Source organism: Triticum dicoccoides, chromosome 1B (assembly GCF_002162155.2).
Source record: "Triticum dicoccoides isolate Atlit2015 ecotype Zavitan chromosome 1B, WEW_v2.0, whole genome shotgun sequence".
NCBI lineage: Eukaryota > Viridiplantae > Streptophyta > Magnoliopsida > Poales > Poaceae > Triticum > Triticum dicoccoides.
In genome coordinates this window covers 683,429,304-683,449,901 of record NC_041381.1, presented here as the reverse complement: position 1 = coordinate 683,449,901, position 20,598 = coordinate 683,429,304, and positions in this window count along the sequence as shown.

Here is a 20,598-nt window from a genome sequence, read left to right as displayed (position 1 = left end):
GGTGTTCGTACCCTTTCCTTCTCCCCTCTCCTTCTCCCCTCTCCCTACATCCCAGATCCATTCGACCGCAGCGACCACCTCCTCCACGGCCACCTCCTCCCGCTGGCGACCGCATCCACTCCGCCGCCGGCACCACCTCCCCTCCCTGGCTAGAGGTCCCCTCCCCTCCAAGGGCCTGCCGCCGATGAAGTTCGGCAAGGCCGGCTTCGAGGGCCCGCAGGAGGCGCAACACCGCATCCGCATCACCCGCAGGAGGCACAGCACCGCATCTCGCCAACTCGCTCAGCGCCGACGAGGCGACGCGGCACCCCGCGGAGTAGGCCCTCTCCTCTGTTACCATCCCGTCCTTCCCCTTTCCTCTGTCTCTCTCTCCCTCACGCATCTTCCATCTCTCTCAGGTACATCTACAACAGCCCCGCCATGGATCCGGGAGATGAAGGTCGAGGTGGACACCATCGCCCGGTGCCGGCTGCTACCGCCGTTGGGCGCAGCATCCGGCGGGTGGCGGCGGTGGCTGCGCTAGCGTCGGAGGAGGCCGCACGACAGGGGTGGTGCTGGGCGGAGCTGCCGCCGGAGCTCCTGTGGGAGGTGCTGGCACGGGTCAAGTCGTTGGAGCCGCGGTTGCCGCGCCGCCGTGACGTGGTGGCGTGCGCCGGCATCTGCCGGACCTGGAGGGGCGTCGTTTGGGAGATCGTCTGTGTTCCCGAGGTGTCCGGGCATCTCACGTTCCCCATCTTTCTCAAGCAGGTAGCCGCTCCTGGCAACTCCGAATCCCTCTCTCGTCCGCTGGCTCCCTGTTCAACATCCATGTTGTTGTTCATTCAGCTGTCACTCCATGGTAGCCCGGTGTTCATATTAAGTTCTTAGATTAGTCACCAAAGTTTTTCTCTGTTGATGAGATTATCTATTACTATCTACTAGTAATTCAAGAGCAATTAGTTGATGAAACGTCTATTTTTGGCAAACTTCAATTATGGCGATTGTGTTCAGCTTGACTAATTCTTTTGTGGGGCATCGAACACTGGCATCTACTAGTAGTGTTTTTCTTCTCTATTAACTAGTTATCTATCCTTATTCTAAAGTGTGGAGTGTCAACTATTTCAGCAGCATCACATATTGCAAGTAACCTCTTTCTGTTTATGGAGTGTAAACAAAATAAGAGCCCACATACACTTGCATTTTTTCTGAACATTTAGCCGTCCTGTTTAGTCGAATGAAGAAAATATATAAGGACAACAAAATGTGTGTAGATAAACAGATAACAAAACTGTGGTTCCATACTAGTTGGAACACTTTTCGCTTAAATGATGTTCATGACAGAATTATCCAACCGCTGCACTTTACTGAACAGTTGTTTCCTAGACATGTTGGGTTTTTCAAACCTTCTCTTGGGAGTAATTATATTTGTTAACTGTTGTCCTTTTGAAAGAAAAAGAAAAGATGCTGTCCTGAATGAATATAAAAATACTATAACAAGCTCTTCTTTGTCGCATTTAGGGGCATTGCAAGGCCTTGTGCCCTGGAGGATTCTACCTTACGTGTACTGATTAGCTACAGAACCAGAAGGCCATGTTGTATTGCTATTGTAGACCGTGATAATCATGCAGAACTAAATGATAAGTTCTTCTGTACATTGTTCTTTGATATCCAGTTTTGAATTGAAGATGCATCGATCTCTAGCTTTGACACCGCGGTGTGACCTGATCTGGTGCATGCAGGCGTTGCGGGCCAAGGACCTAAACGAGATGTTCCCTGTGGTGGACCATGGAGGACGCTGTCTTCACCCCCCTGCCCCGACGCCATGGACGACGCCGTCTTCATCCTCCTGCCCCGATGCCATGGAGGATGCCCCTCCACCACTGCTCCGACGCCACCCAGGTCTTCTTACCTTCAGTTACTTCTTTTTCTTCCCTTACCCTCCATTCCCTTGACTGAGATGTTATGTGGTTTCCTGCCATGAATGAGCAGCTATAGCCGGATGGATGTAGGACGACCGACCATGGATGAGCAACAGCAACACCCCCATGGTGAGCCCCTCCACCCCTTTGTTCCCCTCTGCTTTCTGTGATGCTAGAGTTTGGCCTCAGTTCCATGGTTGATTACTTGCTGGCCGTCGTGTCGAGGACCAAGTGTTCAAGCTGATTTGTGTTGTTGGTGGTCATCTAGCTACGGATTTGCTACTGCAAGTTAGAATGCCTACTGTTCTGTGGTGTAGAAGACTACTAAATTATCTAGTTTGCATCCCTTTGATGTCATGTATGCTACTGATTTGTTGCAGGTAATTAGAATGTTGTAGATTCAATACAAACGTGGCATAATGCATTGGAATAAATTAGATGGGAATATATGGCAGGTTTAGTACAAACGTGGCTTAATCCATTGGAATTTTTGTTTCCAATGGGACAATCAGAATGTTGTAGGTTTAGTACATGACGCCATGGAAGGTTGTTCATGTTCTGTCCTTCCTCTTCTGATCTGCCAGATACTAGAGTTCATGTCTATACATAGCTCACTGCTCACCGCGACACTGAAGCACAAATAGTCAATTACACGATGCACATAATCATGCCATGCTGCTAGTATATAGCTCACTTGCTAGTACACGCCAGTAGTCAATTACACAGGTTCTCCTCTGCTAGAACAAGCACTGAAGCACATGATGCATCACTGAACAACGTTCAATTTATACTGATAAATTAGCACAATAGACACTCAGTACAGTCTGCATTTTATCTGTACTATTAAATTTTGTTTATAGATTCAGTTTATAGTGATACGCTTGTGCAGTACAGTCTTTGCCTTTTGTTTATACAGTTAAATGTTGTTTATATACCTGTTTATACTGTTAAATTTTGTTCTATAACTTCAGCTTTTACTGATAAAATTGCATAGAGCACAGTACAGCTCTGCCTTCTGTTATCCTAATAATTGTTGTTTAGTTCTAATTCCTTATCCACTGTACAATTGTATAGATGCAGTCCCACTCACAAGGGAGGCACACATGCAGCATGGTCTCTGCCACGGTGGCTAGATGTTGCACAACAGCGCAGGTGTGTGTCCCGATTTACATGCTCACCGCTGTACATGTTGTTTTCTGTTTATAGTCTATGATGTAATTGATACTGAGATGCTCATGGGGGAGGTCGTTGTTTATGTGCTGTTCATCCTGGGAATTGCATGCTTGGAATGATTAAAATTAAGTTGTGCCAAATTGTTGCTACTGCTGTCATATCGATTCTTCTGTAATCTCTGTTGTTGCCTTTGTCAAACTGATGCTACCGTCAAACTTCTGTAGTTTATGATGTTGTTGTTGACCTGCTGTTAATGTTGTTATTGACCGGTTGTTGATGCTGTTATTGACCTATTGTTGATGCTGTTTCAGGAGAAGAAGGACCTGCTATTGATTCCCGCAGGATGCGCCCACAACCGCCTCGATGCTGCTGGAAACGCCCCTGGATCGCTGCTGCTGCTGGACCTGACCTGGGCGCATGAAGGAGAAGCATGCGCGCTATTGGAACAGGGCCTATCATCGTTCTGTTGGCCTAGTCCTGACAGGAGTAAGAACAGGGCCTATCACCGTTCTGTTTGTGCTCCATGCTGAAGAACATAGCTTGTAACTGTATCACATGTAGAGCTTCTGGAGAATGTTTGGAGTATCACGTGTAGAGCTTGTAAAGTATATGTTATTTGTACAATAGGAGCTCTATACTGAATCCGGCTGATAATATTTGGAGTATTATGTGTGTTTTTTGTTTGTGCCAATTTAAATACTGGTTATTTATTTACTATTAAATTGAAATATGAAGAATATGAACTTGCTAGCTAGGACCCACGTACCTGAACCTGACATCTGGGCCCATTTGAAAAAAACTAAAACTTTCTAGCAGAAAAGGCCACGGCCCCAAAATGAGAAGGCTTAATTGTTGGGCTTGGCCCATCTACCTAGCCAAAATTAATATGAGAAAAAAACACAAATAGGCCGAATTATTGGGCTAGGCCCATGTAGAAAACCGAATTGGACCCGGCTGAATCTTGTGCCACATCAGCTTGCCATGCTGGATGCCTACGTGGACTGGGGAGGTTGCTAGTGACCAAAACGCCACAGTAGACATATTTTGGTCATAAACGTCCAAGACCATTCCAGAAGAAAGGTCGCTATAGTCAGTTTACAACCCTCAGCTTTTGACCTTCTGTTTTTGGTCACAAAAAGGTCACAAATGGAAAACCGTGACCATTCAGTGACCAATAGTGGTGGTCACAAGTTGACATATTTCTTGTAGTGAAAAAACACGACGCTTCAGGGATAAGTTGTGACATCGGGAAAGAGGCCTCTTCGGAGGATCGAGTCTTCGGCTTGGCTTACACGCGATGAGGGTAGCAGTCCGGGATAATCAGCAGTAATAGCCACTGAGGTGCCGTCACGGCTCGCCCGATAAAATATCCCGTCGACAAGCTCCACGGCCGCATCTGGGTCTTCTTCGAGTCCTAGATCCAGGGCCCTTTTGGGGTCCTCTGGCTGCGGGGAAGGGCTGGAGATTCCTTCTACGGCCCTCCTCAGCTCCTGCTCGGAAATATCGATGCAGGTAACTTTAGCAAAGAACGCCACGGTAAGTGAAGCGAGAAAATAAATGATGACTTACCCAGTTTGGGGGATTATACATGGAGAATCCATCCCGCGGTTTGATATGGAGGAAGTCTTCCTCTTCTCCTTTGTATAGGTCGGACAGTATCCTTGCCAGAGCGATGGGGGAGTCCGGACCCTTACGGCCACAATGGGTGGCATCATCCGTCCCGTTGAAGTGCCACATGGGATTGCCCCGATATTGAAGCGGTTGCACTCCCCGCATTATGCATATTGCCATGACCTCGACTATTGTCGGTGCGGATTTGGCCAGTAACTTTATCCTGCTCATCAGGAAATGTATTTCTCTGGAATCCTCTTCTTGGGGGCCTCGGGGGTGCCAGCTTAGACGTGCCCTCGGCGGGGTGTTACTGAACTTGGGGAGTCCTGTCCGGACTGGATCCAGAAGGGGAGCGTCGTCGATATAAAACCACTCTGAAGCCCAGTTATCTGAAGCCTTCTTGGGAGTGCCGGATAGGTATCCGGTCTCAGCGATACGCCATACTTCGGCCCCGCCCACTTGACATAGGGATTCTCCCTGGTTGTGGGGTACAAGGTAGAACAGCTTCTTCCACAACCTGAAATGAGCCTCGCAGCCTAGAAATAGCTCACAAAGGGCGAGATACCCTGCTATATGTAGTATGGAGGCTGGGGTAAAGTTGTGCAACTGGAGGCCGTAGAACTCCAGAAGCCCATGAAGGAATGGATGAATAGGAAACCCGAAGCCCCTTAACAGATGCGGAATTAGGCATATTCGCTCCTCTGTAGACGGATTGAGGGATCTCTCCTCTGACTACTAGAAAAAGGCCTGCTAGTGGCGCACTTGTTTTTGCTACTAATGGCGCACTACAGGTGCGCCACTAGCATCACGCCTAGTATACCAGATACTAATGGCGCACCTGTAGTGCGCCATTAGTAGAAAAAAAATTCAATTCTTTTAATATATTTTTTCTTAATCTCAGGTCACTATGGCTTAATCTCAGGTCAAATCACACTCCTGGTCAAACTTCCCAAAAGATCACCCATCCTCACACTACTCCAGCCCAAGCATGCTTTACTTCAAAGTTCTATCCACCCCCAGCACCAGCTCACTTCACAGGCACTTGTTGATATATCTAGCATATCAATCCTATTAAACGTTGTTGATGTTTAGGACTTTGTTGATGTTCATGAGTGTGATGAAATTTTGAAAAATTATTTTAAACTTCCCGGTCATATTACGTATCATATTTTGCAAAAAAAATCCCGAAAAAGCAAACGGTGCGCCACTAGTAAGTTTGAATTTTTTTGAATTTTTTGCCTCCAGATCTTAAAAGCCCCGTAACTTTTTTTCTGTTAGATTTTTGAGGATATTGAAAATGTTTAACGAGGTTCCCCCAATTAAATTTGGATGTAACTTTTTGAGTAGATGATTTTTCATATAAAAAACTTTTTCATCCGAGTTAGTATGCAAAAGTTATGCCCATTTTACAAATTCTCGAGAGATTTTGCAAATAAAGTCGAAATTCATATTTGCAAATTTTCCCAACAACTAGACCACATATCACATGGGAAACTTATTTTCTTTTATTTGACATTTCCAACATTTTCTTTTTTTTTTTAAAACTGAAAAGGCGGTCGGGGGTGCAATTTTTGGGCCAAGTTAGTAATGGCGCACCGTGAAATTCACAACTCACAGCTCGCATTATTAATTCGCCCGATTGTTCAGGGCACTGACGAACGAGCGTGCTCTGGTCCTTTTCAGGTTCGCCCCTGGCCACCGCCGGCTATAGCACCTACGTTCTTCTGCATCGTCGAGGTGCTGACCTCCATCCCTGCTGCATGCGCGCGCGTGTGTGCTGCTTGTCGCTCCCCTTGGTCGCCTCGATCGACCCGCGTACTGGGGGGTGTTCTGCTACTGCTGATCCTGTGGATCGTCTGCAAGAGCAGAAACTTGCGTGCCTTTGAGGCTCGCTCGCTCTCCAATCCTCAGCTCAGTTGGCTCTGATCCTCACCTAGACCTCCGGCTTATTTCCTCGCAAGGTGCCCACCCGCCTTGCCAGGCCGCCACCCCCTGCAATCCTGGTGTAGGAGTACTACGGTTTTTCTGCTAGAGATTGGGAGTGCCTATGCATCAGGTACATGAAATTCTTTTAAGTTTCAGTCATCATGCTATCCATAGCCCAACACCGCACGCATGCTCCCTCCTGGAGCCCCCCAAAAATCCCATGTTGCTAGCACTACCACGACATGCATCCATGCAGATGCTTGCTACTCCTTTTTTTTTGCGAGAGATGCTTGCTACTCCTGGTGATGGTACGGCATGTTTAAGCCTAAGCTTTTTTTTTCGAGGGTATGCCAAAGACGTACCATATGTTTATAGAAGGCAGCAAACAATGTACAAGAAGCCTGGCCCGGATGCAAACATTCGGGGGCCGTTTTACAACTCCACTCCACTCGAACTAGCCCTAATCTAACTACTCACGAAACGTTGTCGGCCTCCACCCACTCCAGCTTACCTCCATTCCGCAATCTCGTTAAGTATCATGTCCGAGAGGATCTAGGGTGACCTTTGTTGGTCTACTCGGTTGAACACTCTAGGGTCATTTGCTTCCAAATGGCCCAAGCCGCTGCGGTAACCAAGGTGTCAAAGCCTCTTCTCTATTTGCCAATAAAAGTTTCTCCTCTCTCAACCACTACTCGGTGAACGTGTCCGCGCTTGAAGGTATGTGAGTGTTGAGTCCAAGCCGGTCAAAAACCTTATGCCACACTTCAAGCGCATAGGTGTATCCTCCCAGAGTGTGCTCGATATTGTCTTCCTCTTGCAGGCATAGGAAGCATGCCGATGACTGATCCTCAATTCCGTGTCTCGCCTGTCGATCCGAGGTCCATAGCCGGTGCTACAGTGCAAGCCACACAAACAACTTGCACTTGAGCGGTGCCCAAACTCCTCCAAGTGCATGCCGCAGTGGTGGATTCCTCGAAGTTCGAGAACATGTTCTTGTAGCCTGATTTAGCCGTATATACACCAGATGGCGAACATGGCCAGGAGAACGTGTCTGGCCTGCTCAGGTCACGCTCCACTGTGGTACTCCCTCCGTCCGGGTTTATTAGGCCCGTGGGAAGCAGGAGGTTGTCCCTATTTGCAAGGCCCTCATGCAACCAGGGTATTTTCTCAATGCCTCGTTTTCTTCATTAGCACTTAGTAAGACAATAAATCGCTTGCTTTTCCACTACCAGCTGGCGCATGCGTCCATCGTATTGGGCAGAAGCCGCAGCATTAAATTGAGCATGGGGCTGCATGCAGGTAGGTGCGCGCACGCAACACGATTGGATTGTTTTGTTAGTTAATTGGGCGTAGAAGCCGAAGTATAATAGTGCTAATTCTAAGGAATTAATGTTCTGCCTTGGTACCCGAGTTCTTGTCGAAGGGCCCAATAAACCCGGACGGAGGAAGTACTCATGTGTTACATCAAGGACAGGAATGAGTGGTCCACATCACAATCTTCCATCCATTGGTCGTTGTCAAGCGCCCTTTGCATTGTCCCGCTATTGATGATGTGCTTTTGCACCGCGGCCACTAGCTGAGGGGCAATGTCCGTTGTCGAGAAGCCTCGGATCCACTTATCTCTCCAAAAGAGCACATTATCTCCTGTGCCTACATCGATATGTACAAGCGTGTCAAAGACCAAGCGGGAGTCTTTATTCTTGATAATAGGTAGGCCTTGCCAAGTGAGGGAGTCCTGGATTCGGGGGACCTCAGGTTTCCGGCTCAGGAGTATGGGCTGGGTAAGATGGCCGTACAAGATCAAACTGAAGATTATCTACCGTATCCGGATGGGACTTCTCAATACGTAAACAGCAAGAATAGAGTCCGGAAGCTTCCTTCCCTGATAAATCGACCTTGTACGAACCCTAGGCCCCTCCGGTGTGTATATAAACTAGAGGGGTTAGTCCGTAGAGGCCATCTTCTTGACCATCATCGGAATTCTCATAAGCTAGACATCTAGGGTTAGCCATTACGATCTCGAGGTAGATCAACTCTTGTAATCTTCATACTCGTCAAATATAATCAAGCATGAGTAGGGTTTTACCTTCCTTAAGAGGGCCCGAACCTGGGTAAACATTGTGTCCCCTAGCCACCTGTTACCATTGATCCTTAGAGGCACAACTTGGGCCCCCTACTCGAGATCAGCTGGTTTTGACACCGACATTGGTGCTTTCATTGAGAGCTCTGTCATGCTGTCTGCAAAAAGCGATCTATGCCTCGCCTAGTCATCAACAACAATATCACTTCCGGAGGGTGCCTAGCTTCGGGGCAGACCCTACGGCTCGGCGGTTTCACCTTAAGGGCCCACGCGGCTGTCGAGCCTGCAACTCCCCCCATGGCCGCCGGACACCGTTCCCGCATTGGCCCAAAGTACTCCGAAAAATTGGATCCAACGGTTTTTTCATCTTTAAACGAACTGCTAGATCGCATCACCGCCTTGGGGGTCTCAACGGACTATGACCGGATCAGGCTCAAGCCCGACCAGAGGGGAATTAATCACCCGCCGATCACCCACTTCGTGGTGGTCGTTGAGGAGCCGGCCACAGACACTTCACTCCCCATATTAAAAACCAAGTATATCCGGGTCCCCGAATCCCTTGAGCCAGATATTTCCCCTTTGGGCGGGACTTTACGCCGTCCGGACTCTGGCTCAAGTGCAGGATCATCGGAGCCTTTGCGCTTAACCGGACCCGAACCGGTCACTTTGGAAACCATTGTGGCTCCTGTGGGAGTCCTGGACTAGGGGGTCCTCGGGCGTCCGGTCTATTGATGTGGGCCGGACAGATGGGTTGTCAATATACAAGACAAAAGGTTATCTCTCGTGTCCGGTGGAGACTCCCATATGCGTGGATGGCAAGTATAGGTGTCTGGATATGTTATTCCTTTCTGTAAAATCGACTATGTACAACCCTAAGCTAGGCTAGCTAATCTAGGGTTAGCCGAATCGATCTCAAGGTAGATCAACTCTTGTAACCCCTATACCCTAATCAAGCAAGAGTAGGGTTTTACCTCCATCAAGAGGGCCCGAACCTGGGTAAACACCGCATCCCCTGGCTTCCTGTTACCATCGGTCCCTAGACGCACAGCTAGGGCCCTGAGGGAGTCTTGGACTAAGGGGTCGTCGGGCATCCGGGCTATGTGATGTGGGCCGGAGTGATGGGCCATGAAGATACAAGATAGAAGAACCTCCCTGTGTTCGGATGGGACCCTCCTTTGCGTGGATGGCAAGCTTGGCATTCGGATAATGTATTTTCCTTCATCTGTAACTGACTCTGTACAACCCGAGATCCCTCCAGTGTCTATATAAACTAGAGGGTTTAGTCCATAGGGAAAGATCACAATCATACAGGCTAGACATCTAGGGTTTAGCCATTACGATCTCGAGGTAGACCAACTCTTGTAACCCCTATATTCATCATAGTCAGTCAAGCAGGAAGTAGGGTATTACCTCCATTAAGAGGGCCCGAACCTAGGTAAACATCGTGTCCCCTACCTCCTTGTTACCGTCGATCCTTAGACGCACAGTTCGGGACCACCTACCCGAGATCTGTCGGTTTTGACACCGACATTGGTGCTTTCATTGAGAGTTACATTGTGTCGTCATTAGAAGGCTTGATGTCTCTGTCAGTGTCAAAACCGGCTGATCTCGGGTAGGGGGTCCCGAACTATGCGTCTAAGGCTAATGGTAACAGGAGGCTAGGGACACGATGTTTACCCAGGTTCGAGCCCTCTCGATGGAGGTAATACCCTACTTCCTGGTTGATTGATATTGATGATATGAGTATTACAAGAGTTGATCTACCACGAGATCGTAGAGGCCTAACCCTAGAAGCTAGCCTATGATTATGATTGTTGTGGTCCTACGGACTAAACCCTCCAGTTTATATAGACAGCGGAGGGGGCTAGGGTTACATAGAGTCGGTTACAGAGAAAGAGATCTACATATCCGAATCGCCAAGCTTGCCTTCCACACAAAGGAGAGTCCCATCCGGACACGGGACAAAGTCTTCAATCTTGTATCTTCATAGTCCAACAGTCCGGCCAAAGTATATAGTCCGACTGTCCCGATACCCCCTAATCCAGGACTCCCTCAGTAGCCCCTGAACCAGGCTTCAATGACGATGAGTCCGGCGTGCAGATTGTCTTCGACCACTAGTAGAAAAGGGGGCATTGGTCCTGGTCGGGTCAGCCCTTTAATCCCGGTTCAATCTAGAACCGGGACCAATGGGGGCATTGGACCCGGTTCGTGAGCCCCGGGGCCCGGCCGGGCCACGTGGGCCATTGGTCCCGGGTCGTCTGGACCTTTTGGTCCCGGTTGGCGGGACGAACCGGGACCAATGGTCCCCACCACTATTGGTCCCGGTTGGTGGATGAACCGGGACCAAAGGCAGCCCATTAGTCCCGGTTCATACCACTAACCGGGACTAAATGGTGCCAAAGTTTACTCCCACCTCGCCAACCGAAGTGGGCTCACACCGGTTTATAAGCCCCTCCCTCTCTGCCTTGTTGAGCTCCTCTCAAAATGAAAATAGATGCCCTTATACAGGGAATTTGACCTAAATTCATACTGCATTTCTCCGAAGTTAGTAGAAATTTATTATGAATTTAGGTTTAATTTTCTCTATAAGCGCATCTATGCTCATTTTTTTAGTAAAGTTAATCACAACTATTTTTTCTTCTATTTATTTCTGAGTAGTTTTTTATATAGTTTTTTTCTTTTCTGCTATATTTATTTTTTTTCTATTTATTTCTGAGTTGTAAAAAGTCATTAAAAATAAAAAAGATTTTAGTAAAGTTAATCACAACTATTTTTTCTTCTATTTATTTCTGTGTAGTTTTTGAAGGAAATATGCCCTAGAGGCAATAATAAAGTTATTATTTATTTCCTTATTCCATGATAAATGTTTATTATTCATGCTAGAATTGTATTAATCGGAAACATAATACATGTGTGAATACATAGACAAACATAGTGTCACTAGTATGCCTCTACTTGACTAGCTCGTGAATCAAAGATGGTTAAGTTTCCTAGCCATGGACAAAAGAGTTGTCATTTGATTAACGGGATCACATCATTAGGAGAATGATGTGATTGACATGACCCATTCCATTAGCCTAGCACTTGATCGTTTAGTATAATGCTATTGCTTTCTTCATGACTTATACATGTTCCTGTAACTATGAGAAATATGCAACTCCCGTTTACCGGAGGAACACTTTGGGTACTACCAAACGTCACAACATAACTGGGTGTTTATAAAGGAGTACTACAGGTGTCTCCGAAGGTACATGTTGAGTTGGCGTATTTCGAGATTAGGTTTTGTCACTCCGATTGTCGGAGAGGTATCTCTGGGCCCTCTCGGTAATGCACATCATTATAAGCCTTGCAAGCAATGTGACCAAATGAGTTGGTTACGGGATGATGCATTACGGAACGAGTAAAGAGACTTGCCGGTAACGATATTGAACTAGGTATTGGATATCGACGATCAAATCTCGGGCAAGTAACATACCGATGACAAAGGGAACAACGTATGTTATTATGCGGTTTGACCGATAAAGATCTTCATAGAATATGTAGGAACCAATATGGGCATCCAGGTCCCGCTATTGGTTATTGACCGAGAATGGTTCTAGGTCATGTCTACATAGTTCTCGAACCCGTAGGGTCCGCACGCTTAACGTTACGATGACATTTTTATTATGAGTTTATAAGTTTTGATGTACCGGAGTTTGTTCGGAGTCCCGGATGTGATCACGGACGTGACGAGGAGTCTCGAAATGGTCGAGACATAAAGATTGATATATTGGAAGCCTATGTTTGGACATTGGAAAGGTTCCGGGTGAAATCGGGATTTTACCGGAACACCGGGGGGTTACCGGAACCCTCCCGGGGGTTAATGGGCCTTAGTGGGCCATGAGGGAGAAGAGGAGGGCCGGCCAGGGAAGGCCGCGCGCCCCCTCCCCCCCTAGTCCGAATAGGACAAGGAAGGGGGGGCGGCGCCCCCCTTTCCTCTTTCCCCTACCCCCTTTCCTTCTCCACCAAGGCAAGAGGGGGGAGTCCTACTCCCGGTGGGAGTAGGACTCCTCCAGGCGCACCCCAAGGGGGCCGGCCGCACCTCCCTCTCCCTCCTTTATATACGGGGGCAGGAGGGCACCCCATAACACACAAGTTGATCTACGGATCGTTCCATAGCCGTGTGCGGTGCCCCCCTCCACCATATTCCACCTCGGTCATATCGTCGCGGAGTTTAGGCGAAGCCCTGCGCCGATAGAGCATCATCATCGTCACCACGCCGTCGTGCTGATGGAACTCATCCCCGAAGCTTTGCTGGATCGGAGCCCGGGGATCGTCATCGAGCTGAACGTGTGCTGAACTCGGAGGTGTCGTACGTTCGGTGCTTGGATCGGTCGGATCGTGCAGACGTACGACTACATCAACCGCGTTGTCATAACGCTTCCGCTTACGGTCTACGAGGGTACGTGGACAAAACTCTCCCCTCTCATTGCTATGCCATCACCATGATCTTGCGTGTATGTAGGAAAGTTTTTGAAATTACTACGTTCCCCAATAGTGGTATCAGAGCCTAGGTTTTATGCGTTGATGTTATATGCACGAATAGAACACAAGTGAGTTGTGGGCGATATAAGTCATACTGCTTACCAGCATGTCATACTTTGGTTCAGCGGCATTGCGAGATGAAGCGGCCCGGACCGACATTACGCGTATGCTTACGCGAGACTGGTTTCACCGCTACGAGCACTCGTTGCTTAAAGGTGACCGGCGGGTGTCTGTCTCTCTCACTTTAGTTGAACCAAGTGTGGCTACGCCCGGTCCTTGCGAAGGTTAAAAGAACACCAACTTGACAAACTATCGTTGTGGTTTTGATGCGTAGGTAAGAACGGTTCTTTCTAAGCCCGTAGCAGCCACGTAAAATTTGCAACAACAATGTAGAGGACGTCTAACTTGTTTTTGCAGGGCATGTTGTGATGTGATATGGTCAAGACGTGATGCTATATTTTATTGTATGAGATGATCATGTTTTGTAACCGAAGTTATCGGCAACTGGCAGGAGCCATATGGTTGTCGCTTTATTGTATGAAATGCAAACGCCCTGTAATTGCTTTACTTTATCACTAAGCGGTAGCGATAGTCGTAGAAGCAATAGATGGCGGAACGACAACGATGCTACGATGGAGATCAAGGTGTCGCGCAAGTGACGATGGTGATCATGATGGTGCTTCGGAGATGGAGATCACAAGCACAAGATGATGATGGCCATATCATATCACTTATATTGATTGCATGTGATGTTTATCCTTTATGCATCTTATCTTGCTTTGATTGACGGTAGCATTTTAAGATGATCTCTCACTAAAATTATCAAGAAGTGTTCTCCCTGAGTATGCACCGTTGCGAAAGTTCTTCGTGCTGAGACACCACGTGATGATCGGGTGTGATAGGCTCTACGTTCAAATACAACGGGTGCAAAACAGTTGCACACGCGGAATACTCGGGTTAAACTTGACGAGCCTAGCATATACAGATATGGCCTCGGAACACGGAGACCGAAAGGTCGAGCGTGAATCATATAGTAGATATGATCAACATAATGATGTTCACCATTGAAACTACTCCATCTCACGTGATGATCGGACATGGTTTAGTTGATTTGGATCACGTGATCACTTAGATGACTAGAGAGATGTCTGTCTAAGTGGGAGTTCTTAAGTAATATGATTAATTGAACTTGAATTTATCATGAACTTAGTCCTGGTAGTATTTTGCAAATTGTGTTATAGATCAATAGCTCGCGTTGTTGCTTCCCTATGTTTTTGCTTCCCTATGTTTTTATATGTGTTCCTAGAGAAAACTATGTTGAAAAATGTTAGTAGCAATGATGCGGACTTGGTCCGTGATCTGAGGTTTATCCTCATTGCTGCACAGAAGAATTATGTCCTTAATGCACCACTAGGTGACAGATCTATTGCAGGAGCAGATGCAGACGCTATGAACGTTTGGCTAGCTCAATATGATGACTACTAGATAGTTTAGTGCACCATGCTTAAACGACTTAGAATCGGGACTTCAAAGACGGTTTGAACGTCATGGACCATATGAGATGTTCCAGAAGTTGAAGTTAATATTTCAAGCAAATACCCAAGTTGAGAGATATGAAGTCTCCAACAAGTTCTATAGCTAAAAGATGGAGGAGAATCGCTCAAACTAGTGAGCATGTGCTCAGATTGTCTGGGTACTTCAATTGCTTGAATCAAGTGGGAGTTCATCTTCCAGATAAGATAGTGATTGACAGAATTCTCTAGTCACCATCACTAAGTTACTAGAACTTCGTGATGAACTATGGTATGCAAGGGATGATGAAAACGATTCCTGAGCTCTTCGTGATGCTGAAATCGATGAAGGTAGAAATCAAGAAAAGAGCATCAAGTGTTGATGATTGACAAGACCACTAGTTTCAAGAAAAGGGCAAAGGGAAAGAAAGGGAACTTCAAGCAGAATGGCAAGCAAGTTGTCACTCCCACGAAGAAGCCCAAAGCTGAACCAAAGCCTGAAACTGAGTGCTTACACTGCAAAGGAAATGGTCACTGGAAATGGAAATACCCTGAATATTTGGTGGATAAGAAGGATGGCAAAGTGAACAAGGGTATATTTGATATACATGTTATTGATGTGTACTTTACTAGTGTTTATAGTAACCCCTGAGTATTGGATACTTGTTCGGTTGCTAAGATTAGTAACTCGAAACAGGAGTTACAGAATAAACAGAAACTAGTTGAGGGTGAAGTGACGATGTGTGTTGGAAGTGGTTCTAAGATTGATATGATCATCATCGCACAATCCCTATACTTTCGGGATTAGTGTTGAACCTAAATAAATTTTATTTGGTGTTTGCGTTGAGCATGAATATGATTTGATCATGTTTATTGCAATATGGTTATTCATTTAAAATCAGAGAATAATTGTTGTTCTGTTTAAATGAATAAAACCTTTGATGGTCATACACCCAATGAAAATAGTTTGTTGGATCTCGATCGTAGTGATACACATATTCATAATATTGATGCCAAAAGATGCAAAGTTAATAATGATAGTGCAACTTATTTGTGGCACTGCCGTTTGGGTCATATCGGTGTAAAGCGCATGAAGAAACTCCATAAAGATGGATTTTCGGAATCACTTGGTTATGAATCATTTGATGCTTGCGAACTGTGCCTTTTGGGCAAGATGACTAAAACTCCGTTCTCCGGAACAATGGAACAACCTACTGACTTATTGGAAATAATACATACCAATGTATGCGATCCAATGAGTGTTGATGCTCGTGGCAAGTATCGTTATTTTCTGACCTTCACAAGATGATTTGAGCAGATATAGGTATATCTACTTGATGAAACATAAGTATGAAATAATTGAAAGGTTCAAAGAATTTCAGAGTGAAGTAGAAAAATCATCATAACAAGAAAATAAATTTTCTGCGATCTGATCGCGGAGACGAATATTTGAGTTACGAGTTTGGTCTTTAATTAAAACAATGTGGAATAGTTTCACAGCTCACGCCACCTGGAACACCACAACATTATGGTGTGTCCGAACATCGTAACCACACTTTATTGGATAGAGTGCGATCTATGATGTTTCTTATTTATTTACCATTATCATTTTGGGGTTATGCATTAGAGACGGCTGCATTCATGTTAAAAGGGCACCATCTAAATCCGTTGAGACGACACCGTATGAACTATGGTTTAGCAGTAAACCTAAGCTGTCGTTTCTTAAAGTTTGGAGTTGCGATGCTTATATGAAAAAGGTTTTCAACCTGATAAACTCGAACCCAAATCGGAGAAGTGCGTCTTCATAGAATACCCAAAGGAAACTGTTGGGTACTCCTTCTATCACAGATCCGAAGGCAAAACATTCGTTGCTAAGAATGGATCCTTTCTAGAGAAGAAGTTTCTCTCGAAAGAAGTGAGTGGGAGAAAAGTAGAACTTGATAAGGTAATTGTACCTTCTCCCTTATTGGAAAGTAGTTCATCACAGAAATTAGTTCCAGTGACTACTACACCAATTAGTGAGGAAGTTAATGATGATGATCATGAAACTTCAGATTAAGTTACTACAGAATCTCGTAGGTCTTACAGAGTAAGATCCGCACCAGAGTGGTACGGTAATCCTGTTCTGTAAGCTATGTTACTAGACCATGACGAACCTACGAACTATGAAGAAGCGATGGTGAGCCCAGATTCCGCAACATGGCTTGAGGCCATGAGATCTGAGGTAAGATCCATGTATGAAAACAAAGTATGGACTTTGATTGACTTGCCCAATGATCGGCGAGACATTGAGATTAAATGGATCTTCAAGAGGAAGACGGACGCTGATAGTGTTACTATCTACAAAGCTAGAATTGTCGCAAAAGGTTTTCGACAAGTTCAAGGTGTTGACTACGATGAGAGTTTTTCACTCGTATCTATGCTTAAGTCTATCTAAATCATGTTAGCAATTGCCGCATTTTATGAAATCTGGCAAATGGATAAACAAAACTGCATTCCTTAATGGTTTTCTTAAAGAAGAGTTGTATATGATGCAACCAGAAGGTTTTGTCAATCCTAAAGGTGCTAACAAATTGTGCAAGCTCCAGCGATCCATCTATGGACTGGTGCAAGCATCTCGGAGTTGGAATATATGCTTTGATGAGTTGATCAAAGCATATGGTTTTATACAGACTTTTGAAGAAGCCTGTATTTACAAGAAAGTGAGTGGGAGCTCTGTAGCATTTCTAATATTATATGTGGGTGACATATTGTTAATTGGAAATGATATGGAAATTCTGGATAGCATGAAAGGATACTTGAATAAGAGTTTTTCAAAGCAAGACCTCGGTGAAGCTGCTTACACATTGAGCATCAAGATCTATATAGATAGATCAAGACGCTTGATAAGATTTTTCAATGAGTACATACCTTGATAAATTTTTGAAATAGTTCAAAATGGAACAGTCAAAGAAGGAGTTCTTGCCTGTGTCACAAGGTGTGAAGTTGAGTAAGACTCAAGACCCGACCATTGCAGAAAATAGAAAGAGAATGAAAAGTCATTCCCTATGCCTCAGTCATAGGTTCTATAAAGTATGCTATGCTGTGAACCAGACCTATTGTATACCTTGCTCTGTGTTTGGCAAAGGAATACAATTTTAATCTAATAAGTAGATCACTGGACATGGGTCAAGAATATACTTAGTGAGGACTAAGGAGATGTTTCTCGATTATGGAGGTGATAAAAGAGCCCATCATAAAAGTTACAACGATGCAAGCTTTTACCCCAATCCAGATGACTCTAAGTCTCAATCTGGATACATATTGAAAGTGGGTGCAATTAGCTAGAGTAGCTCCGTGCAGAGCATTGTGGACATAGAATATTTGCGAAATACATACGGCTCTGAATATGACAGACCTGTTGACTAAGCTTCTCTCACGAGCAAAACATGATCATACCTTAGTACTCATTTGGGTGTTAATCACATAGCGATGTGAACTAGATTATTGACTCTAGTAAACCCTTTGGGTGTTGATCACATGATGATGTGAACTATGGGTATTAATCACATGCAGATGTGAATATTGGTGTTAAATCACATAGCGATGTGAACTAGATTATTGACTCTAGTGCAAGTGGGAGACTGAAGGAAATATGCCCTAGAGGCAATAATAAAGTTATTATTTATTTCCTTATTCCATGATAAATGTTTATTATTCATGCTAGAATTGTATTAACCGGAAACATAATACATGTGTGAATACATAGACAAACATAGTGTCACTAGTATGCCTCTACTTGACTAGCTCGTGAATCAAAGATGGTTAAGTTTCCTAGCCATGGACAAAAGAGTTGTCATTTGATTAACGGGATCACATCATTAGGAGAATGATATGATTGACATGACCCATTCGTTTAGCCTAGCACTTGATCGTTTAGTATACTGCTATTGCTTTCTTCATGACTTATACATGTTCCTGTAACTATGAGAAATATGCAACTCCCGTTTACCGGAGGAACACTTTGGGTACTACCAAACGTCACAACGTAACTGGGTGATTATAAAGGAGTACTACAGGTGTCTCCGAAGGTACATGTTGAGTTGGCGTATTTCGAGATTAGGTTTTGTCACTCCGATTGTCGGAGAGGTATCTCTGGACCCTCTCGGTAATGCACATCATTATAAGCCTTGCAAGCAATGTGACCAAATGAGTTGGGTACGGGATGATGCATTACGGAACGAGTAAAGAGACTTGCCGGTAACGAGATTGAACTACGTATTGGATACCGACGATCAAATGTCGGGCAAGTAACATACCGATGACAAAGGGAACAACGTATGTTGTTATGTGGTTTGACCGATAAAGATCTTCGTAGAATATGTAGGAACCAATATGGGCATCCAGGTCCCGCTATTGGTTATTGACCGAGAATGGTTCTAGGTCATGTCTACATAGTTCTTGAACCCGTAGGGTCCGCACGCTTAACGTTACGATGACAGTTTTATTATGAGTTTATAAGTTTTGATGTACCAAAGTTTGTTCGGAGTCCCGGATGTGATCACGGACATGACGAGGAGTCTCGAAATGGTCGAGACATAAAGATTGATATATTGGAAGCCTATGTTTGGACATCGGTAAGGTTCCGAGTGAAATCGGGATTTTACGGGAACACCGGGGGGTTACCGGAACCCTCCCGGGGGTTAATGGGCCTTAGTGGGCCATGAGGGAGAAGAGGAGGGCCGACTAGGGCAGGCCGCGCGCCCCCTCCCCCCCTAGTATGAATAGGACAAGGAAGGGGGGGGGGGGCGGCGCCCCCCTTTCCTCTTTCCCCTCCTCCCTTTCCTTCTCCACCAAGGCAAGAGGGGGGAGTCCTACTCCCGGTGGGAGTAGGACTCCTCCAGGCGCACCCCAAGGGGGCCGGCCGCACCTCCCCCTCCCTCCTTTATATACGGGGGCAGGGGGGCACCCCATAACACACAAGTTGATCTACGGATCGTTCCTTAGCCGTGTGCGGTGCCCCCCTCCACCATATTCCACCTCGATCATATCGTCGCGGAGTTTAGACGAAGCCCTGCGCCAGTAGAGCATCATCATCGTCACCACGCCGTCGTGCTGACGGAACTCATCCCCGAAGCTTTGCTGGATCGGAGCCTGGGGATTGTCATCGAGCTGAACGTGTGCTGAACTTGGAGGTGCCGTACGTTCGGTGCTTGGATCGCTCGGATTGTGAAGATGTACGACTACATCAACCGCGTTGTCATAACGCTTCCGCTTACGGTCTACGAGGGTATGTGGACAACACTCTCCCCTCTCGTTGCTATGCCATCACCATGATCTTTCGTGTACGTAGGAATTTTTTTGAAATTACTACGCTCCCCAACAGTTTTTTATATAGTTTTTTTTTCTTTTCTGCTATATTTATTTTTTTTCTATTTATTTCTGTGTGGTAATAAGTCATTAAAAATAAAAAAGAGGCGCAATGCTAGTTAATTCGCTTCAAACCTTTCGGAATAGTGTAAACTGCACTGCACATAGCTCCGTGCAGTCTACCCTATTCCTCAAGGCTTGAAGCGAACCAACGTGCAGGTGAGCACTTAGCCTCTTCTTCATCGTCTCTGCACTCAGGGCTTATAAACAACTGCGAGTGCCTCTTGCTTGGTAAGGTGGGACTAAAAAACAGCTGCGAGTGCCTCTCGCTCGACGGGTCCATTGGTACCTGTTGGTGGCAACAACCGGGACCAATGCCCCCCTTTAGTCCCGGCACATAATGCTTTAATGTCTTCTGGTTCGGCCCTCGTGATACCATGCCAACTTTCAACTTTCAACTTTTTCAGAGTTCATTTGAAATGCTTTAATGCAGAAAACAAAAGAAAATAAATAATGCAGAAAACAA